The 24,089-nt window shown below is 36.2% G+C and overlaps 1 long non-coding RNA gene across 3 annotated transcripts in view; it reads left to right on the top strand.

Annotated features, from left to right (window-relative positions):
• The window catches only part of LOC311582622, a 104,528-nt gene extending 101,074 nt beyond the window's left edge, over nt 1-3,454 (top strand). For all 3 annotated transcript variants that reach the window (XR_014774173.1, XR_014774174.1, XR_014774175.1), the window contains one exon: nt 3,270-3,454. This is a non-coding gene — a long non-coding RNA (uncharacterized lncRNA). The remainder of the gene's footprint in view (nt 1-3,269) is intronic.
• Nucleotides 3,455-24,089: the final 20,635 nt, after the last annotated feature.

Raw genomic sequence — 24,089 nt, 5'->3', positions numbered from 1 at the left:
TCCAATGTTATAGAGAGTTTGGGGTGACTGTTCAGGTAGTAAACTGTCTCGGTCATTTTTTCATTTTGGAAGCTCAGGTATTTAAGTTTTATCACTTCTCAAGTCTCTGATTGGTTTGAAGACCCAGTAGTGTAGTCTTTAAATTAAGTTTACTGCGTTAGAGGTTCAGATATTTTTAGGTAAAGATAGATATTTTAAGTTAATAGAGATGAGATGTGATAGATATTCATCTCCATTCAGAAATTTAGACCCAACAAGATAGGAAAGATGCTTACTTCAAGTTTGCCAAATACAAATAGCCAAATCACTCTGAATGTAACATTAATATAATTCCTGATTGTCTCATGGTTCTTCCTGCTCTATATAGTTTACTTTACTCATGTGTAATAATATAAATGTATATGTTATAAAATAATCACAATAAAAACATTGTCAACTACAAGAAAGATACTTTTTGGACCTTTGATCTGGGCTTCTTATTCTTCTTCTATTTTTATTATTTTTACATTTGGACTTTTCACAGAGTATCAAAGTTTATGGCAGTCTTATGTGACAAACTTTTAGGTTATCACTTTCTTTGATAGATGTACATATTGCATCTTCAGTATCTTCAGAATGTTCAATGTTTGCTGTAGTAGGATTTCTGGGCTCTGGCTGTGTTGGTTGTGTTATTCCAGTGGTATCTAGGAATCCATGTTTGGGGTGCTTATAAGTCTAGATGACGTTTTCTGAATTGTCTTTATTTGATGAGCACTTTTTCCCTCTTGATTTTTTTGTTTCCTCTGTGGTCTTCTGCCTTTGTGGCCTTTGGTTAAAAATGAGTTATTTGCCAAACTTGGTGTGGCTGTCATGGGGCATGGCAAGGGGAAGGAGAGGGAGAACTGGAAATAATGGGGGTAGTCACTGAGAGAGCAGAGGAGGCCTCTGTCAAGTTTGGTAACTGGGATGGTCTCTGGTCCAGCAGGATGTCTGTCTGAGTTCATTTACCTGTTCTACTGTATGGTGTTGCCTGCACTTGAGCAGGGGGCAGGAACATGGCCACTTGGGCAGGGCTGTTGTGGGGCATGGTAGAGAATTGTGTCAATTCCTGTGATTGATTTTGCCTTCTTGTTTCCAAAAATCTTTGAAGAGTATAGATATGTGAAATGGATAAAGTGCTTTATATGAAAGCAAGAGAAACTCAGCTAAGATACCCAGCATCCTGCACCTAGCACCCTGCAGCTGGCATACTGGCAGGCAACAGTCATCCTAGTTCAAGGATTTGTTCACCAGACATGATAGCCAAATTCTTGATTTCCATGTTGATACAATATGTCTCAAAAATAAGATAGAGAAAGAATTGGAGAATGATCTTGATGTTGACCTCTGAACTCCACATGGCTTTCGAAGTACCTACACATACACAAAAGGCTTGCACTTGCTGTTAGATCACAACTTCCTTTTGTGGACAATCTCCATTTAAAATTACTGTATACTTTCTTTAAAATAGATATTTTATTTCATGTCTAATGATGCTTTCCAGAGTCAAAGAGCACTGAAAGTTGGCACATGCACAATCTTGTTTTCATTTATAAATCACAAGAGTACACTTTTTTGAGGGAGTGGGTTCGAGACAGGGTTTCTCTGTGTAGCCTGGCTGTCCTAGACTCACTTTGAGACCAGGCTGGCCTCTCACTCACAGCAATCTGCCTGCCTCTACCTCTAGAGTGCTGGGCTTCAAGGCATGTACCCCACACCTGGCCCAATCGTACTCATTCTTAATAAAAGTGTCTTTTTAAATAAAGGAAGTAAAATGAAAATTGTTATTTCCTACAAGTGCTTTGTCACTAGTGACCCATTAAAACTTTTATTTTTAACCAATAGACAAAGCAACAAATGACGATGGAAGAAGGTATGGGCTTTTATTTATAATCCAAGCCTCTCAAATAAGTAACATTTGTGTTTTTTTTTTTTTTTTGACACTATGCTATTCAAAATATTGAGGCCAAAGGGATCATTTAATAGCTGGAATTTTCATTCAAACACATATTTAAGTAGAGGAGGTCAAATTCTCAAAACAGTCACATACCAGCTCACTGTATATTATTCATTATTTTACACGTTTTACTAAAGAAGATGAAAACTAACATTTAGCCAATATCTACTACATAGCATATAGTCAATGTCATACAGAGAGCTATTGGCTTTGTTTATTGTTTATTCTCTCTCTCTCTCTCTCTCTGTCTCTCCCTCCCTCTCTCCCTCTCAACAAAATTGCATCTCACCATTTCCTTTTATAAGTGGACAAAATGGAAAAGCTACTTAGAATTGCCAGTATAGATAGCCATCTGTGAAATAAATCAGTATCTGAATTGATATCAAAGTTTGGTTTCTCTTTCCATTAGAAAGAATTTGTTGAGTTCAAATAAGTAGATTTAATACCGAATTCTAGCAAGTATAATGGTAATTGGTCAAAGATTATGTATTTGGAATAATGAAGAGACCCAAAGGGTAGAATTCTTTTTCCCTATGTGTAGGTAGAACAAATCCAATCCTCATGCTTGAAAAATGAGAATCCTATCAGGGAAAACAGGGCCATGGATACCATGATGATCATCACAAGCTAAGGGAAGATGGCCTCAGATAGATGCGTAGCAGAAAGTTCACTATAATTGTGTTACTGGATGTTTCCTAGCTCAGTTAGAGTAGATTAACAGTTTATCCTCCACATTCGGACCCTTGTAAACGAGAAAAAGGCATAAAGAACAATTATACATAGAGAAGGAATAAGCCAAAACCATTTCATTAAAGTACAATCTGAATTTGTTCACTATATGTAATACCAGACTGCCTTTTTGCATCATCAGTTATTTTTGAAGCCTGATCATTATTTCTCACATTCTGCCTTATCTGTCGTTTACAGTCCTAGCTAAACATGTAAATGTTTCCTCTCTGAAGACTAACATTACTTCATACTCTAAATTTTTTTCTATGGAAATGAGTATGGTGTTTCTTGATTAGTAACCAGGATGAGAAAGCATTCCTGGTTCCTGCTTTTGTCTCTGCAGAAAAAGAGAAGTTTCAGAAATAGACTATTTTTCTCATATATAGTCAACAGCTTAGCTGCAAAGGCATATTAGAACTCAGTGTAAGAGTTATCCCACTGCCAGTGTCTCATCATCATTAGTAAACCCTCTTGGAATTGGTGAGAAAACCATCCCAAGGGTTATTTTTGTCTTTTCACAAAAATGAACATAGAGTGACATTAATCCTTTACTTTCATTTGCCAGAAGAATCTGACAGGTGCTACTTCAGGCTATCAAATAAGAAATGGACTTGCATATCTTTTGATCTTTAAAATTCCAAGGAGGACACAAACAGAGGAGCTGAGTGATCAATAATCATTTGGAACCAAAGTCGGAGCCTGTTTCTAAGGCATCATTTTGTTTATATCTGTTTACTCCTTGGAATGTGTTTGGCCAACTGTTGTTATCAAAATAAATCAACTCAAAGCAGCATGTTGTCTCCATTGTTATAAGTAGAATACATGATCACAAAAAGGAGCCATTTACAATGCAAAATTACTACAATGGACCCTATTTACAGAAGCCAGAAGAGTGTCCTTGTGGATACCTGCTGTAGTGTTTCCTTCAACAAAATGTAGAATGCTTTTGTGAATTCAGCAACACTGAAGACATTTTAATACACTCATCACTTCTTTGAAGTACTTTAAGAAGCGACTGATCTCTGCTTTTAGTTTCAGATGGAGATCAATGGCTTCTTTAAGGATATAATAGCCGATTCTAAGTGGGAAGTAAAATCTAACACAGTACCATTCTGTCTGTGAGGAACATAAGTACATGGGGGCTGGGTCAAGCTGACACCTTGGTTCATTATGATTACTTTCCCCAGTTTTACTTAAGGGCTACAGCAACTGCTCAATGGGGGATAAAACAATTTATTGTACAAATCTGACACCTAAATTTAAGTAGCATAATCCACAATTAAAGCAGAGAGCCAACTCTCAACAGTTGCCTTCTGACTTCCATATGTGACCCATGGTACATGTGTATGTGCACTCATATACATACACATATAAAATTAAACAAAAATATTTTTAAATATACAAAGTGGCTTTATACTGATATATTATTGAGTGTACATCATTCAGGTGTTCACAGAGAAAATATTAATATGATCATGTTAACTGACACAATCTTCATTTGATCTATATACTCCGTGTGGTGTGTGTGTGTGTGTGTGTGTGTGTGTGTGTGAGAGAGAGAGAGAGAGAGAGAGAGAGAGAGAGAGAGAGAGAGAGAGAGAAGAGAGAAGAGAGAAGAGAGAAGAGAGAAGAGAGAAGAGAGAAGAGAGAAGAGAGAAGAGAGAAGAGAGAAGAGACAGAGAGACAGAGGAGAGCAGAAAATTTAAGTTTCAGCAAAAACAGTTTTACAATATTAATAACCAAAATGTGGTGCATAGGCTTGCCCTCTAGGACTTGTACAGCTTATACACTGCAAATTTGTACATTTGATCACTAGTTCCTCAATTTTCCTTTGGCATTTAATGGTATTACTTACTATCTACTCTTTAAGTTATGCGCTTGCTTGGCATTTTATTTTGTGAGTTTTTTTTTTTAATCAGAAGAGAGATCATGCAGTGTTTGTCTTTCCATGTTTAGCTGATTCCACCCAGCACAAAGTCCTCTGGCTCAAGTCTGCTGCTGTGTGTACACCAATGCCTTTGCTCTCATGATCCTATTTGCCACTCTGGCATTTCTTAGAATTTTAATTTCTGTTTTTTTTTTTTATATATAGTATCCTATAATCCCTACTCAGATCTTCTATGATAATACTGACCTTCTGTTAGGCTTCTTATCCTTTGCTCTTACTTTTTCTATGCATATTTCATTGGTCTTATTTTTATCCACTTATGTACAAATGCAGATAGTTAGCTTGACATTTGTTAACCTGTATATTAAATAGAAACAAATTTTTACTATATTTAGTAGTTTCTTTATTTTTTTATTTCTTCATATCTATAAACTTGAAATAAAATATAATATTACTTTACAATGCACAGTTTTGAAAAATAATAAATTGTAAATATAAACAAATGTTCTAGGACCATTTTAACATTTTAAATGGGTAAACTTATACAAGAGAAATCAATTTCTTTAAGTCTGTTTGTAGCACTAAATACTGCAAGGTCCATATTTTGAAGGAAACAAAACTTTCTTTCAGTGAATATTTCAGAAATGCTCCATAGACTTGGGCACCAATATTCTATCTGGATTCTTGGCCAGCAGCCATTTTTCTCTTCCAATTCACTTCCAACTACTGAACTGATTCCCCTAAGATACAAAATACATCATTTTATTCACTGATGTAAATGATTTCTGTGCTTCCTACTGCTCAGGAAAAGACCATCAATTCATTAGTTTTGATGTCCTTCATCCTTTCATAATTCTCTCAACCTTCACATTTCTACTTCTATTGACTTGGCTCCAACCCATACACAGCCATTACCTTATGCTTCAGTGACACTGCTTATGCTGCTTCCTGCTTCCACTTTGAGAATGAGAAACTTTTTTAAGCTTGTAAGATAAAACTGAAATACAGGCTATAGATAGAACCTTTATTCTTCTCTGATGTTAAATCATTGATTCTCCATTCACATATTCAGTCAAAGTTTATCAGTGTGTTTTCTAAGTCCTTGACACTCCTGGCTGTGTCATGGAAACTGTGCCAGAAACAACAGGGAAGCCATTAAGTCTCATGGTGACATTTTTGAAAACATTAAGAATGTAAGGCAAACTAATAAATAAGCAGCATGCTTTAAAATAGTAATGAGTACAATGCAAAATTAAATACTTAAAATCAGGGTGAGGGTGGAGAATACATGGGAGGAGTGAATGGAAAAATAACTTTATTTTTTTGTTATAGAACAGTGGGGACTTACAGACAATTCTCTTCAGAAAAGAGATAGATAAAGAGAGTTGATGTCTGTGGAGAAAAAGTCCAAAATACAAAGTGGAATGACATGTAGTTCCCTCATGTCTCAACAAACAACAGGGTGGTGGCCCAGCAAAAATATGGTCAGCAATTTGACACTGGAGGAAGGAAATTCATATCTTTATTTTCTACAGGTGTTAGGGACAATTGTCCACATCAATTTATCCTTTGGTATTCTTATAAAGGCTTATATGACCTTGTGAAACCACTTTTTTTTCTCATATTCCTTTTCTTTTATGTAGTAAATACCAAAGCTCCTAAGCTCCTACATCATAGTGAGAATCCTCCACCTAAGCAAAATTTACAGATTTTTCCATATGTCTCAATATAAAATATCCAGGAAGGAAAATAAGATATGAAGACTCGTCTATTTTCTTCGTGAATTCATCTCTAATTCTACAGTTGCTTCCTGAGAATTCAATATATGTCTAGCACTGTGATTTATAGGTAAGTACCGATTAGTCCAGTTCCTAATCAGGAGCTGTGCAAGGTTCATCAAATAAAAGTAACAATTAACAGAGTACCAAGCTGGGTACCCTGGCATACATATCTTATCCTAGCATTCAGATGGCTGAGGCACAAAGATCATAAGTGTGAGTGAGATGAGTCTGCTCCTCATCAGTGAGATAAGACACTTAAAGAAAATTGCAATGAATATTTTTAAAAGAAAGGAGTTTTTATTACATTTATTATATATATATATTTGTGTATAAAAGAAACAGTAATAAGTTTGAAGAAGGTTAACTTTGCAGATATGAAAAGAATTTGAGCATTTACCTTAAGAACAGTGGAAACATAATCACTTCATCACAGATATCTCACGTGACCAATTGACATTACAAGGCACCTCAGCAGGCCTCCTGAGTGCCCAACTTCTAGCAAATTAATCTCTCTCAGAACACATAGAATTGTCATATATATTAAATATTTGGTTTTTCAAAATTAAAATATAATTATATTATTATTTTTCTTAACCTCCTAGCCTCTCTTATTTATCACCTCCTTCTTGCTTTCTCTCAAATTTATGGCCTCTGTACTCTTTTCCTTTATTTTCACACACACACACACACACACACACACACACACACACACACACACGCATACACACACACTCCTATATATATATATACAGATAAAGTCAGTTAAATCCATATAATGTTATAGGAACAGGGAACATCATAAGAGGAAATAGGAGAGAGAGGGCAAAGGATTGTAAAAGCCAGAGGAATAGGAAATCTACTCTAAGATTGCATTTCTTAAAAATTTCAGGAAAGCTATACTCATGAAGCCTCATGAAATATGGCTGCTTAAACAAGGCCAGCAATAGGAAAACAACAATAGACCTGTTAGCATGGCAGAGGGAAATCTCATTGGATTCTAGACCTAGACATAGAACTACAAACATCCATGGAATACTAGGAATGGGAGAAAAGTTATTTCCCAGGAGAGCTGCCTTGCTTAGTAGCTGTCAGCCCTAAAATTGTAAAATATCTTTTCTTTTTAAGAATAATTGAGATGCTATCTTTTTGTATTCTTTACATATGTTGCATATTAGTCCTTTGATGAAGATCTTTTTCTAATCTGTGTACTGTAGTTTCATTCTATTCGCAGTGTCCTTTGCTTAACAGAAGCTTTTTAGTTTCAAGAAGGCCTATTTATTAAATATTGATCTTAGTGCATGAATGGTTAGTGTTCTGTTCAGAAAGTTGTCTCCTGTACCACTGAGTTCAAGGCTCTTCCCCACTTTCTGTTCTAATGGATTTGGTGTGTCTGGTTTTATGTAGGGCCTTTGATCCACTTGGACTTGAGTTTTATTCAGGGTGATAAATATCGATCTATTTGCATTTTTCTAATTGTAGACATCCAGTTAGACCAGTACCACTTTTTGAAGATGCTGTTTTTATCCCATTGGCTTCTTTGTCAAAAACAAAGTGTCCTTAGATGTGTGGGTTTATTTTTGGGTCTTTGATTCAGTTTCATTGGTCAACCAGTCTGGGTCTATGTCAGCATCATACAGTGTTTACTCCTGCTGAATTCAATCAATAAAACAAAGAACATTATATGACAAAACTTGTAATTGACCACACACACATCTTTTTAATCACTTAAGTCACTCAAAAACATGGTCTAAAAATTACTGTGAATTATATCTAGTACTATATGCACATTTACATAACAAATATAAACACCCAGCCTATTAAGTCATATGCATATATTAGGGCCCCCCCCTCTCTCTCTGTAATGGCTGATTGTTCCAAACACCACAATTTTCACAATTTTGTGAGACTGCAGATGGCTTAATATACCTCATAATTACACAGTAAACATTTAATCAGTGGAAACAATGTAATCAAAAATAACTGTAAACAAGGCAGAGCAATTAAAATGTCACATAGTGTGTGTGTATATGTTTTTTTATGGGTAAAGAATTCTAAATTGGGAAGTTGGGGTTGAGGATCACAGTAGGATTTACTGAAGAAATGGAAACAGGGTGATCACAAATTTGATGCCAGCCTGGACTACATCATGGAGTTAGAGCAAGTTCTATGTGGCAAAGAGCCTGTGCTGTTGTGTCAGAGGACCAGAACCTGCACAAGGCAGCTCAACGGTCCCTATTCTCAAACTCTAGGAGATCTGACGCCTGATTCTGCCCTCTGTAGACAACTGAAAGCAAGTGATGAACGTACATAGATTCAGACACACACACTGCCACATACAAAGACATAAATAACTTTTAAAAATCTTAAAAAATGATTTTACATTGGTAGTTTCATCCTTTACCTCTCTGGATATGTTGCACAAATTATTCCAACCAGGTTTCCGCTGAAATTAATGTTTTTATTTTGCTCCCTCCTTCTTTCCTCTCTCTGTTTCTCATTCTACTTCCTTTTAATTTTCATAAAGTTTGTGTTTCAGATATATATTTATGCCAGTAGTTTTTATTCATTTCATTATGATGTAGCATGGTGTTTTATTTGGAGCATATTGCCCTTAAACTTGCTTTAAATTTTAAATATTTTAACCAATGCATTTATTTAACAATAAAAATTTCAATATACCCTATGAGCCATTTTTCTAACTCTGGTATTGTAAATGCATACATATTGGTTTACTTGGATTTAGCACACTGCTCACTGATAAATATCAACAATTTTCTACCATTTACTTATTTTTTTGGAAAATGTGATTGCCTACTATTTTCCATAACTTTTTATAGTCTACAATTTCTAACCATTAAATATTAATCTCACTATATTGTGTGATACAAATCTGACTTTTATCTTTTTTCTATTTTCTGTATCTCTATTTAACTCTTGGTACATATAAACCATATCTGTGTTGATTTCTATTTATTCCAAAACTTGTGTTACTTGTGGGTCAGTGTTAACCATGCTATCTTCACATTTTATTTGTTTTGGGAATGCCTGTTATTCATTTATTGTATGCCCCATATTATAAACTTTTATGTCATTGATATATATATATTTCAGTTCTTCGGTATATAGAAGTTATTCAGTATGTAGACTGTTCAGTAATTCTAGGTCTCAAAGTATAATACCATAAGTAATTTGGACCAAATCTTATTGATGGGTACTCCCCTGTCAATTGAATCCAATAATCTCTTAGTTCAGAAACATTCTCACCCAGATTTTCAGAAAATGTCTTATTCTTGCCAGCTATAAATAGCAACGTTGTTACCATGTTTTCATTCTTGATAGTTCTTTTTTTTTTTTTTTTTCCTAACCTCAGGAGTTTAGGACAAAAGCAACAATTCTAGAAATTCCAAAGTACACAGCTCAGTGGCTAATGCCAACATGAAACAAAAAGTGGTATTTTGGTAATGGGCAGAGAAGTAAGAATTAGACAATATAGTTTCATCTGGGAACTGGTGAAAGGTTCTTCAAGGAGATGATAAGAACTTTCTGGTCTCATAGGGAGTCTTTGGTTCTACGGGAATGGCCGAGCCAGTAGTCTTGTGAGGCCAATGGTCAAAATGATCTTCATCTCATTCTATTTTGCATAAAGCTTTGAAGACTTTACTATCACGGTGGCTACTTGTGGGGAGTAATCTGGTAGACCACTCATTTGAGAGAGGCTTCATCTCATAATGGGATGATATTTTCTGCGTGACATGCTATACCTTATGGGTAGTTTCAAACTCAGAGTCCAAAGAAATTTCACTGTCTGCCACTCCTGTACGCCCAGGAGAGAGCAAAAGGAAATGTACTTAGAGGAGTAAAGGTCACAGAGGCAAATAGATCCAGCGAGGGACAAAGTTGAGTTTGTTAGAACAGAGACAGGTCCCTTCCTTCCGTTTTTTCATGAGAGTTCAGGAAATTCAGGTCCTTCTAGAGGTAAGTTTTCCCTTTGTTAGCACTCTCCTCTCTGTGTCTCTGTCTCTGTCTCTGTCTCTGTCTCTGTCTCTGTCTCTGTCTCTGTCTCTGTCTCTGTGTCTCTGTCTCTGTCTCTCTCTCTCTCTCTCTCTCTCTCTCTCTCTCTCTCTCTCTCTCTCTCTCTCTCTCTGATCTCTATGAACCCAAGTATTTCACACTCACAGTGATGTCTCCTCAATTCAAGACAAGAGCTATATGAGGCCTGGGTCTTTCTCCCTGCATAGCTACCTAGACAGTATCTCTAGGGAACAAGCTATTCCAACAGAAAGCTACCTGCTCATTTGTCATTTCTTGGGTATCATATCTGATGCCTTTGCTGTCTGATGTCAGGTGATTTGAAAACGTTTTATTGATTTGATGTGTTTTTAATGGAAGGGGTCGATATAAAGTCAAAGGTGCCACTTTATCAAGGCACGGATTTCATCTATGATTTCAAGCTCAAATGCTACTGCACTAAGATATCTGTTGGGAACATTTTTCCTCATATCTGTTCTTTGAGATTAAGTATTGCATCCTCCATAAACTTATTTCCTGTCAGGTATCCAAGCTTACAATAACTTACATAGATTATTTGTATTATTCTTTATTCTTTTCCTCTTTAGAGAGTTTAATGTGTCTCAGCATAGACTACTAAAATCCCAAAATTATCTATCTATCTATCTATCTATCTATCTATCTATCTATCTATCTATCTGTGTATATACATATATATTCTATTATATATATTATATATAGTCATAATTACTCATTAAACATTGGTTAAATAAATGAATTCCAGACATAATTTTTTTCTCTCTCTTTTAATTACATTTGGTTCACTTTTTGATTAGAAATCTCTTATTTAACAAGGAAATTTGTTAACTGTAATACTGGGTAGAGACACACAGAATACACTTTCTGATCATCTCTTCTGCAAGGTTAAACAAAGCAGGTTGAACAGTAGCAGAAAGCAAGGACACAGAGTTCAACAGTTGCCCCTGGGAAGCACTGTAGCAGAGCCCCTGTTTCAGCACAGTACTCTACTTTCCTCTAAGTGCACCTCTGCTCTCAGAATTGGATGGAGAGACCTGGTTTCATCATGGGCAATTGGACAATAAGCAAGAGAATGTTGATGGGCAAAGAAAGCCAGATAAACTCTTCCTGTGAGGATTTGAAGGATGACATATACCATCTACTTGCCAGGGATTTTTCTATTCCTTCTGCCATGAATATTTCTTGTAACAACTCACACATTAAGAGGATAAAAATGAGCCATAAACTAGGGACATTAATTAGTGATACTTGCTTTGTTTATAGTGCCTTATTTAAAGTGAAATGTTGACTTCATTAATCTTTTTTCCTTACCTTTGTCATGGACAGAAAACTTTAAAGCTATGTTTGTCTGAAATTGATCCTGTTTTCAAATGTCCTATGTTTATTGAATATTTACTATTCTTAAGGCATCTAAGATGGAGAAGAATCAATAATTATTTAGAAAGTCTACTTCTCAGAGGCTGTGATGGGTCTTTTCAGTAGAGAGAAGAGGCATGAAAAGTGGGCATTGTATTTTAATTATAGCTCATTAAATACTTGATATAGAATTTGATGACTAAGTGATTATTGGGTAAGGAAAGGCATTCTATGGCTCTGAGCATGTCATATGTTATATGGAGACATGCAGGAAAATAAATGTTACTGTGATGATGAGCATATATTAGTAAAAATTAGCATAAATTATAAGAGTTCAGATCATCTTTGTTGTCATTTTTTCCTTTGTCTGTGGTAGCTGGCCCATGCCAGCATTGAAGTAGATTAGCTAAAAATATCTTATTCCCACAACCTCATGGATACCCTGGACTACAAGGGTGTGTTACTATATATGACTTTAGGTAACAATGCAAATACTTAAAATTGCCTATCTAAGAACACACCTCTAGTAATTTTAAGGGGAGAAGTTCATGATTAGCTAAAGGTAAAACGTCTTATTCTCTAGATTTCCATAAATAGCAATATTTGTGTTCCTAAAATAAATACTTCTTATTGGAATGTAGATGAGGTAATGAAGTTTCAAGGGTTAAGGTAGCCAGGAATATGTGCACGTGAGTGACTTAAAATTCTAATGCAAGATGAAGTTGGGCCTTTATACTATGTTTCTCAGACTGAGATTTCTATCGGCCAGTGATTTCCTTGGTTTAAATTTAATGCTGACTCCATTCAGGCAGAAAATGGATTTGAAGACAATGAGAAATGCACTGCTTTATTTCCCCAAGGCTTCCTCTGCACCGTAGGCCTTGAGCAAAAGTCATTTATAGGGAGAGACAAACAACCAAGTTAATTTTCAAATGTAAAAATTTATTGTGTTTCTTTGTAAATTGTTTTTACTAAGTATTGATTTCCCGATTCTTATTATTCATCTTCAAATCACAGGGCTCACTGCAGATTTGCTTACATTCTGGTAACAAAATTCATAATCAAAATGAAACAGGAAAATAATCTCACCATGGTGCATGCCATTTTTCCTTTCCGGTGAAGCCCACATAAATTGCTGATATGAATAAACTGCAGTGAATGAGAAAGTCTTAAGAAGTGAAAAATTAAAGCATTATAAATGGTAACTTTGTCCAATGATTTTTCCCCCCTCACAAAGGATGATATTTGTTTTTTGTTTTTGTCTGCTTGTTTGTTTTTGTTTTGAAGTGGAACCTTTCCATTGCTATTTTTACATGTGGTCACTATTTGTTCTAGATTGCTTTCTGCTGCTGAGATGAAAACACTAAACAAAATTAACTTGAGAGTGAAAAGGTCTTGTTTGGCTTATAGGTTACAGTACGCCCTTAAGATAAGCCAGGCAGGAATCTGGATAAAGTGACTTGCTCTCATGGTGGTCTCAGTTTGCTTTTCTTATGCTACCCAGGACCACATTCAAAGGGGGACAAAACTCCACTGTGCTTGACAATCCCAGATCAAGTCATGCACTGAGAAAATATGCCACAGACCTGGACACAGGCTAAGCTACCGGCAGCAGCTACTCAGTTAAGTTTCATAGCTCTGATCATGTCAAGTTAAAAACCAACCAGCACAGCAGGATTCTGATTTTTTTGTAATATAGTCACATTGTATGGATGGGTTTTTCATGGCTGTATAGCACTTAACCAATCTACAAGTTAGAAAAGTCCTGTGCTCAAAATAGTTAACAAAAATAGTTGTGGTAACAACACAAACTTCTCTTTGTATTCTAAGCTAGCCTTGCCTTTCGTGACTACCTGCAAGGTCTATAGAAACAATTGTCATAGCTCTTTCTTTTAAAAAAATATTACAAATTATTCAGATTGTATCCTGGTTGTTATCCCCTCAGTTGTATCTTTTACTACCCACCCTCCCTTCCTCTTCTGTAATTTCCCCTCCCCTAGACCTCTGACAGAAGGAGACCTCTTCCCCCACCATATGACCACAGCCTATCAGGTTTCATCCAGATAGCTTCCTTTCCTGTCCTCTGTGTGCCACGAGGCCTCCCCATCAAGGAAAATAGATCACATTGGGGCCACCAGAGTTCCTGTCAGAACTCTCTTCCAACAACTGCGGAGGATGAGCTATCCATTGGCTAGATTTGAACAGGGGAATAGGTTTACTGCATGCACTGTCCTTGAATGGAGCAACAGTTTGTTCAGGTCCCCCTGGGTACAAATCCACCAGCCGTGATGGTCTCCTTGTGGAGCTCCTGAACCCTTTGGGTTTTTCTATTCCCCCATTGTTCCATAGCACTCTCAGCAACCCAACAGTGCTGAGTCTAGCAGGCATCCCAGCATCTGTCTTGATCCCCTTCTGGGTGGAGTCCAGGTTGCGCTAATATTCACTTATAAGTGAGTATATATCATACATGTCTTTCTAGATCTGGGTTACCTCACTCAAGATGATTATATCTAGTTCCATCTATTTGCCTGCAGATTTTAAGTAGTATTCCTTCTGTAAATAAACCACAATTTCTTTATCAGTTCTTCGATTGAGGGATATCTAGGTTGTTTCCACATTCTGGCTCTTATGAATAAAGCTGCTATGCGCATAGTTGAGCAAATGTCCTTGTTGTATGGTGAAACAACTTTCAGGTATATGCCCAGGAATGGTATAGCTAGGTCTTGAGGTATCACTATTCTCAATGTCCCAAGAGAGCACCAGATTGAATTCCAAAGCGGTTGCACAAGTTTGCACTTCCACAAGCAATGTAGGAGTGTTCCCTTTATCCACATTCTCTCCAGCATGTACTGTCATTTGAGATTTTGAACTTAGTCATTCTGGAAGGTGTAGGATGGAATCTCAGATGGTTTTGATTTGCATTTTCCTGATAACTATGGACGTGTCATGGCTCTTTCAGCTGTGTTCTATGCACAACCCTGTCAAAAGATGCCAAAGAATAAAAGTGATTTGTTTCTTTTAAGATGAGGAGACCAAACTGTATCTTCATAGTCATACAAATAAATGAGAGAATCATAAAAAGAAACACATAGAAAAGAACTTAAAATTAAAAACAGGCTGGGTTTCGTGGTAAGGTAGATAGTTTAAGATACTTGGGAAGCTGAAAGATCCTAAGTTTGTGAGAGTTTCCTAGACTAAATTGGGTTAGCCTCAATATCCACCTGTCCACCTATTATGCCCTCCTCTCTGTCTCTCTCAATATATGTTCTCAATATATAAAAGAATATGTATTTTGTATATGATATATGTCATATGTATGGTTGGTGATGCAATTCTATTGCTGTGTATTTGCCTAAATTAAGAAAGCTGTTGGTTAAAATTCCAATGCATTCAACAAGAAAATATATTTTAAAAAAACAACTAACCAAACAAAACCATGTGAGAGTGAAAAAAAGTTCATATTTAGAAAACCCAGCAGCACTTAGCAGGTTTCTTGAGCAAAATCTCTCCTTGCCTAGTAGCCTATTGCTAGTGCTTTACTCCTGTTCTGCCATTTCTAACATACAAGGGCTTAAGTGTCTGAAGGCTAAATCAAATAGGAGCCCGTAAGACTTATGTAATTTATTAATGAATTTGTTGACCCTAAAATGTGTTTTTAAAGATTCTGACCTTTCTCTCATGGCTTCAATGTCCTAAATGTCCTGGAAATTTCTTCAAAGAAAAGGGGCCCTAGGTTATGTAAATCCCAGATACCCAGCATCCTTGGACTTCATCCAGCACTGGAAACACCCATTCCAATTCCAGTCCCGCTATTCTCTATGTCCCTACAATTCTTCTTACCTCTCTTTACTTTGTCTCGACTGTGATACTCCTTTAAATGAAAGCACTGGCTGATGGTTATATCGAAACCACAAATACTTCTCAAACTGCATTTCTTCTGGGCAGCGGGTATCCTGTTGTCTTTACATACTCTAAGGTTTTTTTTTTTCTTACTTTTAGACTCAGAGGAAGACATTCCTGAAAACATATGGACAGAGTAGGTTATACAACAAACTGAAGAAAAAGAGGTCATGAATTTGAAAGACAGGAAGTCAGGAAGTTCATTGGAGTTTAGAAAGGAAAGTGGTAATTGATGTAATAACGTTATAATCTCAAAACATTAAAGAAGGTATATGAACCTAACGATGGATTGATACATCATGTCATATAAAAACAAACCATTATAAGAAAGAGTAGATGAATTTAGCATTGCAAATGAAAATATTATCATATCTTTTAGTCATTGAACTGTCTGGAAGTTAGAATCACAAGTTACGTCCTTTATTCAACTTTGTCAGTCAAATCATTGTTATTAAAATATTCTACTCCAGTATACTGGAATACACAGCCCTCTTGAATTTCTAAAAACAAACATAGAAAAAAAGGAACAATAAAACATACACTGAAAGTTTTAAGTAATGACAATATTAAACAAGTCAGATATAGAAAATAATCTGGAGAATTTCTAAATGTTAGGATTAGAAGTATATTTCTATATAGCACACATTTGGCAAGATAACATAATAGTGTAGTGTTGCATTCATCAACATTAAATAATAAACATATAAAAAGCTTATATATACACTGAAAGACTCGGGACAATTTACAACTTACGAAATTGTGTGATATGCTGATAAAATAAATTACTAGAGGAACATTTAAAGCAATAGGTGCACATTAGAAAAGGAATCACAATCAAGAACACAAGTTTCTATAAAATACATGAAAAGGACAAAATAAACATTATAAAAGAACAGAGAGTAGCATAAGAAAACCTACTCCAATTTCTGATGAGTGTATCAAGCAGCCACATCTTTTAAGGGAATGGAAACCATGCACAAACTTCAGAAGAGAGTATAGTATCCTTATAAAAGTAAATACACTCTCTTACAAAAGTGATTGATGGAGTTCCTCGTACATGAATGGCTTCAAAGTTGCATTTTTCCCTCGTGCTTCAGTTGATTTTTCACAATAATATAGAGTCAGAAGCCATGGTGTTGGGGGGTATATTCATTAACAGTACAAGTGAGCTCTGTAACCACACAAAAGAAGGCTGAGCCGGAAGGCCACTGCGCATTGGACCAATCCCCATCTTAAAAAGCTGCCTTTCATAATTAGGACACACATCATAGGGCACTTTTGAAAAGTCAGTTTGTGAAAACTGAACAACACAGTGAAAGGCCAAAGAGCTAAAAAGTTGGAGACTGTTGTTCTGATTTTTATCTGTTTGTGTTTTGTATAAAGAAGCTACTTATTCTGTTATTATAGTGATTGTGTATGACCCTAAGGTCTGAATATATAATAGAACTAATGGTATATATTAAAAGAACAGAAGGAAGACTGTGTGCATGAGTTCTTCCCTTTCGCCTTGTTTTAGACAGGCCTGTTGTTCTGCCTAGCCTATGCAAAGCCTCTGCAGTATTTCTGGTATTAAGTCATGTTCTACCATGTCTGAGTTCCCTTGGGTTCTGGGAACTGAATTCAAATTTTCATGCTTGCCTAGCAAGCTCTTTACCCACTGGAGCCAACCCATCAGCTCTCATTTTCTCCTTTGTATACTGTCTGAGACACTGATGGAACATTCCTGTGGATATTCATTTCAGGTCTTCCAGAATCACACTAAACTTCTTATAAACAGCATCTCAAGATGCCCAAGAATCTGTTTCCTAGGTGATTCCACATCCCACCAAGTTGACACAGTATTAGGCATCACATGATGCAAGTGACTTTACGAATGGTTGTAGACTGTACGCCCGAGAATGATGAGCTGTTTATATGAAGGGCATTTCAGTTGATATGGATAATAGACACTTCCTACAGAGTACTGAATTAATAGCTCTGATGATTCTGTATGTGGATTTTCGCATTCGGCCATTCAGAAAATGTCAGGGGTGATTGCTAGCCCTCTTACTCTTCAAATGTACAGCTAAGTAAATTTGGGCCGGGAGGGGGAGTTCTAATGACTCACATGGTATGGATTAGAGTCATTTTCCCCAATATCCCATAATCACAGCCATCATCAATGGAAAGGCAGCAGACAAATCCTACTTAATGAATAGTTTATAACCCTCTTGTTCAATACTCCTCAAAACTCCATGACCATCAAAATTAAGGAAGATAATACACTGCCACAGAGTAATGATGAACGGAGGAAATGAGATGATTAAATATAGCAGGCATCCTGTGTACAACTGTGAAGGGTGGAGGGTAAGACAATTTGAATAAAAGCACAGCTTTTAATTAATAATGCATCAGTACTATCTTATTAACAATGACAAGTACAGAATAATAATTAAAGATTTCAATACTCAGTCAACAGGGTAGAAGGTTGGGGGAAATCTGTATTGCCTTCAGAAGTTTTCTGTTAATCTGAAAACCTATAGAGGTAAAACATTAGACTTTCAAAAGTCATAGTCACACAGAGAGCAGAGCTGAAAGCAGAGGATGGATATCCACCCTTCAAAATTCTATCTAATTGTTATTTGTCTATTTACTTAGCCAACTTTTAAAAACAACGTGGTAATACAGAAATTACTGAAAGTCCAGTGCATTAAAATTAGAATGCCCACAACAACGCCGTAAACATCCAAAATCGTTTCTTTGCCAAATACATATGAAATCAGCTCCCTTAGAGTTACAGTTTGTGCTGTCATTGTGGTAATTCTGGCAACTCGGGTAGTGTAGACAAGAGCGTATGTGGGCCCAGGGCAGCCTGTGGTAGACAAAAGGACTCTATTTGTAAGATGAACAACCAACAATGAAACAAGTATATCAAGACAGGCTGCATGACAGCAGCGCATATCACACTCTGTCCTGCTTGTCCTGGTAACTGTGCAGAAAAGTATGCAGCACAATTAAAAAAGCAGAATTTACCCAATATTATTCGAAATGCCAAGCACAAAGTACCTTGATTATAGGGGAACAGCTCGTGGTAGTTTTAATTTCTGCTACTAATTATATTGTGCGGTCCATTTGTAATTAAAATGAAAAGTGATTGTACAGTGGCAAAATAAGAAAAATATGCTTACTAGAATGTGGGTTAAGTGACTTGGTAAGTAGTTCATTGCTTTTGACTTTTTACTTTTAGCAATAAACACGAAGTAAAGCGTTTCGTTATGGCACTGTCACACATTTGTGACTATATCCTGTGTTCTTCATCATATCATCTACCCATTTTGTGCTCTTCTCTTTTTACCCATAACTACCCCCCCTTCTGCTTTCAAACCCCCTCTTTGTGGTTACTTCCCAAACCTAAAAACACTGCCTTCCCTTTCAATCTTCTTTGGCCTAGTCTCTGTTTCTGTCTCCATCTCTCTGTCTGTCTGTCTGTCTGTCTGTATCTCTTTCTCTGTCTCTTTCTCTGTCTCTCTGTCTCTCTCTCTCTCTGTCTTTGTCTGTCTTTCTGTCTGTCTGTCTGACTCAAATACACACATGTCCACACTCACACATGATCCTTCATATAAGGGAAAACACACAGTACTTGTTTTTATGATTCTAGGCTATTAAAATTGACATAATGATCTCCAGTTTTTTTTTCCTATGTTTTTGGCTAATGTCATAATTTTATCTTTTATCATTAAAAATTAATTGTTTATGTATGCTGGGTTTTCTTTATTAATTTATTTTGATGGATATAAAAAAGGGGCTTCCTATCATTAGGTTTTGTTTCAGAGAAATGTATAATTAACCAATTGACCCAAGAAGGTGGTCAAAACCCTAGGGCTTTAGAATTATGGTATCTAGTGCTCTATGTAAGACATTTGTATTTCAATGCCATATTTGATTGTTACGTTGGCTATCAACTGGAGAAGATCTAGAATCATGTAGGAAACAGACTCATTAAAGTGAGTTATTTGGAGGGAAGCCCTATCATCAATGTTAGTGGGGAAAAGGACAGAAAATCGGTGTTGATCCCCTTCACACTAACCACTCTGGGTACAATGTGGTTATCGGTGTCACGCTCCTGTTGCTATAACCTCCTGCCCACGACTCTACCTTTTATCATGTTTGCAAATAAAACACTTTTCCTCTAACTTCTTCTTGTTGGGTAATAGTAATGAGCAAAGTAATGAATTTAACCTCTTATCTGCCTATTTCAAATGTTCGGATTGGACTACCATAACCAGTACTCCAAGAAACCTGTTCCTTTGTTTATAGCTGTCAGCCTAGCCCTGTGTTAAGCTTGCAGGTTAAGTCACACCTTTGCCATTGTGTGAGGCTGAAAGCACTTAGTTGCGACTCCTCTCAGCCTGGAATAGTCCACAAGGGTGTATGGAGGATTGATAGAGTTGAAGATCTGATTCTAATAATCCAACTACACTTTGTCAAGTGCTGATTCTTTCCTGCTACTGCTGAGTCTGGGTCTATCTTTAAAATGTCAACTTATACTCTGAAGAACCTTTTTCCTGGTTTCACATCCTGCCTCTTATATCTTTTTTTTCTTAAGGTTCATTCTTTTTTTTTTTTAATTTATTCTTGTTACATCTCAATGGTTATCCCATCCCTTGTATCCTCTCATTCTTCCCTCCCTCCCATTTTCCCCTTACTCATCTTCCCTATGACTATGACTGAGGGGGACTTCCTCCCCCTCTATATGTTCATAGGGTATCAAGTCTCTTCTTGGTAACCTGCTATCCTTCCTCTGAGTGCCACCAGGTCTCCCCCTCCAGGGAAAATGGTTAAATATGAGGCACCAGAGTACATATGAAGGTCATATCTCACTCTCCACTCAACTGTGGAGAATGTCCTGTCCATTGGCTTGTCTGGGTAGGGATTTAAAGTTTACCATCTGTATTGTCCTTGGCTGGTGCCATAGTTTGGGTGGGACCCCTGGGCCCAAATCTGCCTATCATAATGTTCTTCTTGTAGATTGCTAGGATCCTCTGGATCCTTCTGCTTTGCTATTCTCCCATGCTTCTCTCATCTAGAGTCCCAATAGAATGTCCTCCACTCTGTCCCAGTTTCCTGGCAAGTGAAGACTTTCATGGGACATGCCCCTTGTGCTAGTATGCAGATATAAGTGAGTGTATACCATTTGAGTCTTTCTGCTTCTGGGTTAACTCACTCATTATGATCATTTCTAGCTCAATCCATTTGTCCACAAATTTCGGGAATTCCTTGTTTTTACTAGCTGAGTAGTATTCCATAGTGTATATGTACCACAGTTTCTTTATCCATTCTTCTACTGACTGCCTTATACCTTAATGACAAGTTGAATGGGTTAATTTTTACCTACTGCTACCTGGTGTCTTTCTTTGCTATTATTTTGACTTGGGTTGATTAGAATATAGCTAACAACTCCCTTTCCTTTCTTCCCTCCAAATCATACCATAAAACCCCTTTTGTACTTTAATCATAATATGTTCACATAGTATGTACCTCAGTTTAAAAAAAACAAATTCATCTCACATTTGGATTCATTTTGCACACTTCAATAATTTTTCCTTTATATTTATCCCTTAAGTATTTATACAACAAATGTTTATGTATTAAATAGAAATTTTTCAAAATATGAAAAAACATATATTGAATTAGCTCATGTATGGTAGTTGTTAGATGGCCATATAAATATGTCCTGACATGCAGTTAGCATTGAATTTCTTACAACGGTATCACTATAGACTGAGCATGATTATAAGCAAAACAGATGTCTGAGGATGCTGAAATAAGTTAGGAGTTTTATAGTTTATATATTATTAGGATTATAGGAAATTGTTCTTTTTACATACAATCTTAAAATCTGTCAGTGTATTGATTTAAAAATTGGCTGTATGCTTAACTCTAACTTTGAGATTAAATGTGTCATGTAGATCGAAAGGTCCAAGCATCATCTGCTGACTATAATCACATCTGGAGAAATCAAAATTATAGAATATCTATTATATAAAATCCATTTTATGAAGCAGTTATACAAATCTTATGCATTTGTATTAATGCAAAAATATGCAAAATCTTCCCTAAGGATATTCTGATGATTAGCCGAGTTATGAAAGCTTAAATTCAAATATATATCAGATATTTTGATATAAAAATCTGCTGCTAAACAATCATTAATGACCTAGTGTTCTCTAATCACTGGAATGACATTTTGTCTTTTATAATTAACCCCCCATAATTAAAGGTCACATTAAGACTATTTCATATATTGTTATTTAAAAATCAAAGCAATATTTAATGATTTTTAAAGCTATATTCTCACTTCAAGTTAATTCCTTTTTTCAAATATTAAGTAGAAATGTTCATTCAGATTCTTTGTGTGGTGCTCAGGAAGGTTTACTTCTGAACACTTAAAACTGTTACTTCTAACTTACTTTTGAAAATGAATAAACAATGCATGGTTTCATCAGATGATTATATTAAGGAGTATTCAATTGCATATCTCCATTGAGCATTGGAGAAGAAAATATTTCAGCTAAAAATAGCCACAGACTGCTACTTCATTTCATGAGTTACCTCAGCATCTAGTATTCATATAATGTAAAGAAGCTGATCTAGTCAATATTTTTTACGGTGAAGTAGAACGCTGAGCATTCATTCTTGCCAAACATGATTTTCATCTCAAATGGAGTAAGTGTGGCAGAATTATAAATAAGAAATATGACTTATTAGAAATCAAGTTTTATAAATATTGTGGTCATAATCAAATATAATGCCTTATTGTACAATCAATATAGAAACAAAGCTCTAATGGAAAGTATTTGTAATATTGCTTGTCTATTCCATTGTTGCTTTTGCTGTGGTTTTCTAATCCTCACAAACTGCTACAGATTACCTCAATGGTTCATTTCAAGATACATGAGGTCTCAAGAAAGAGTCTCTTAGGTGCTAAGTTACCCCCTTCTTTTCATTTAAAGGATTGTTGCTCTCTATGTGCTGTTTTAGGTAATTATTTGTAGTCTGAATATGCCTTTCTTACAGTTAGGACAAAACGAATTTACACTTGACATATTTTCCTATCAAAAGCTTTTCCATTTTCCTTTAACCTTAACACTCAAAAAATATTTGAGACCTATAAACATGTCCCTTTCTCATCATACATTGTGGGTTGCTTTTTAGCTACTTTAATAATGTTTAGATTTTTTTTCTTTTTTGTAACCTGTGTTCTATTTTTATTATCAATACTTTAAGAAAATCATACAGTATGTTTTGATTATGGTCACCCATTTTTATAACTCCTTTAACTTTACCTTTATAACCACTAAAGATTGTGCTTTCCATAATTTTATTTTAATCTCTTGAGGCCAATTCATGTTCCCCATGTATTCCTGGCTGTATAGTTATCCACTGGAGCATCCTTGACCTACCAGGGCCACACATTTAGTGAAAACTGATTCTTCTTCTCCCAGTAGCTACCAGTTGCCAATAGCTCCTCAGCTAGAAGTGAGACACTGTGACCACTTCCGATCTCATTCTGGAATTTTTTTTAGCCTGAGTTTATGTAGGTCGTCTACATGCTATTATGGCCACTTTAAGTTAACATTGGCATAGTTCTTTTTGTCCTCAAAACACTGTTTCCTTATAGTCATCTGTCACATCTTGTTTTCCCTACTACCTGCCCTGACCTTCCTCTGTAATGATTCAAAGCCATGATAGAAAGTCATGTACTATACATGTCCCATTTGTGGGTAAACATCCCACAGTCTCTAATTCTTTTTATGTTTTCTTTTTTTATAGTCAAGTTTTGTTTTGTTCTGTTTTTTTATTTTTAAAAATAATTTTTAAATTTTATTTTATTAATTTCAAGTTTTATTTTTAAATTAATTTATTTATTCTCTCATGTTCCTCAGAGAACGAGAGTCCCCCGACCCCAACCCACTCCAGATCATCAAATCAAATATGGACTGAGTTTTCCCTCTTCCCCTGTGGCCTGGCAAGGCAGCCCATGGCAAGGGAAAGACATAAAAATATTAGGCAACAGGGTCCATGTCACAGAGAGCACTGTTCCTCTTACTAGGGGACCCATGTGATGCCTGAGCTGCCACCCACTACATCTGTGTAAGGGGCCTCGGTCCAGTGTATACATGGTCCTTGGTTGATGCTTCAGTCTCTCCATGAGCCCCTAAGGGCCCTGGTTAGTTGTCTCTGTTGGTCTTATTGTGGATCTCCTGTCACCTCCAGGTCCTTATATCCTTACCCACACTTTTCCACAAGACTCCTTATCCTTCGCCCAATGTTTGGCTCAGCATCTTTTTTCGTCCACTTCTGGTGAAGCCTTTCAGGGGGATAAGTATGCTAGCCTCCTGTCTGCAGGTATGCCAGAGTAGTGTTAGTAGTG

This window comes from Acomys minous, assembly GCF_964271855.1.
Source record: "Acomys minous genome assembly, chromosome: 14".
Taxonomy (NCBI): Eukaryota; Metazoa; Chordata; class Mammalia; order Rodentia; family Muridae; genus Acomys; species Acomys minous.
The sequence above is the reverse complement of the archived record's forward strand: the minus strand, read 5'-3'. Positions and strand labels throughout refer to the sequence as shown.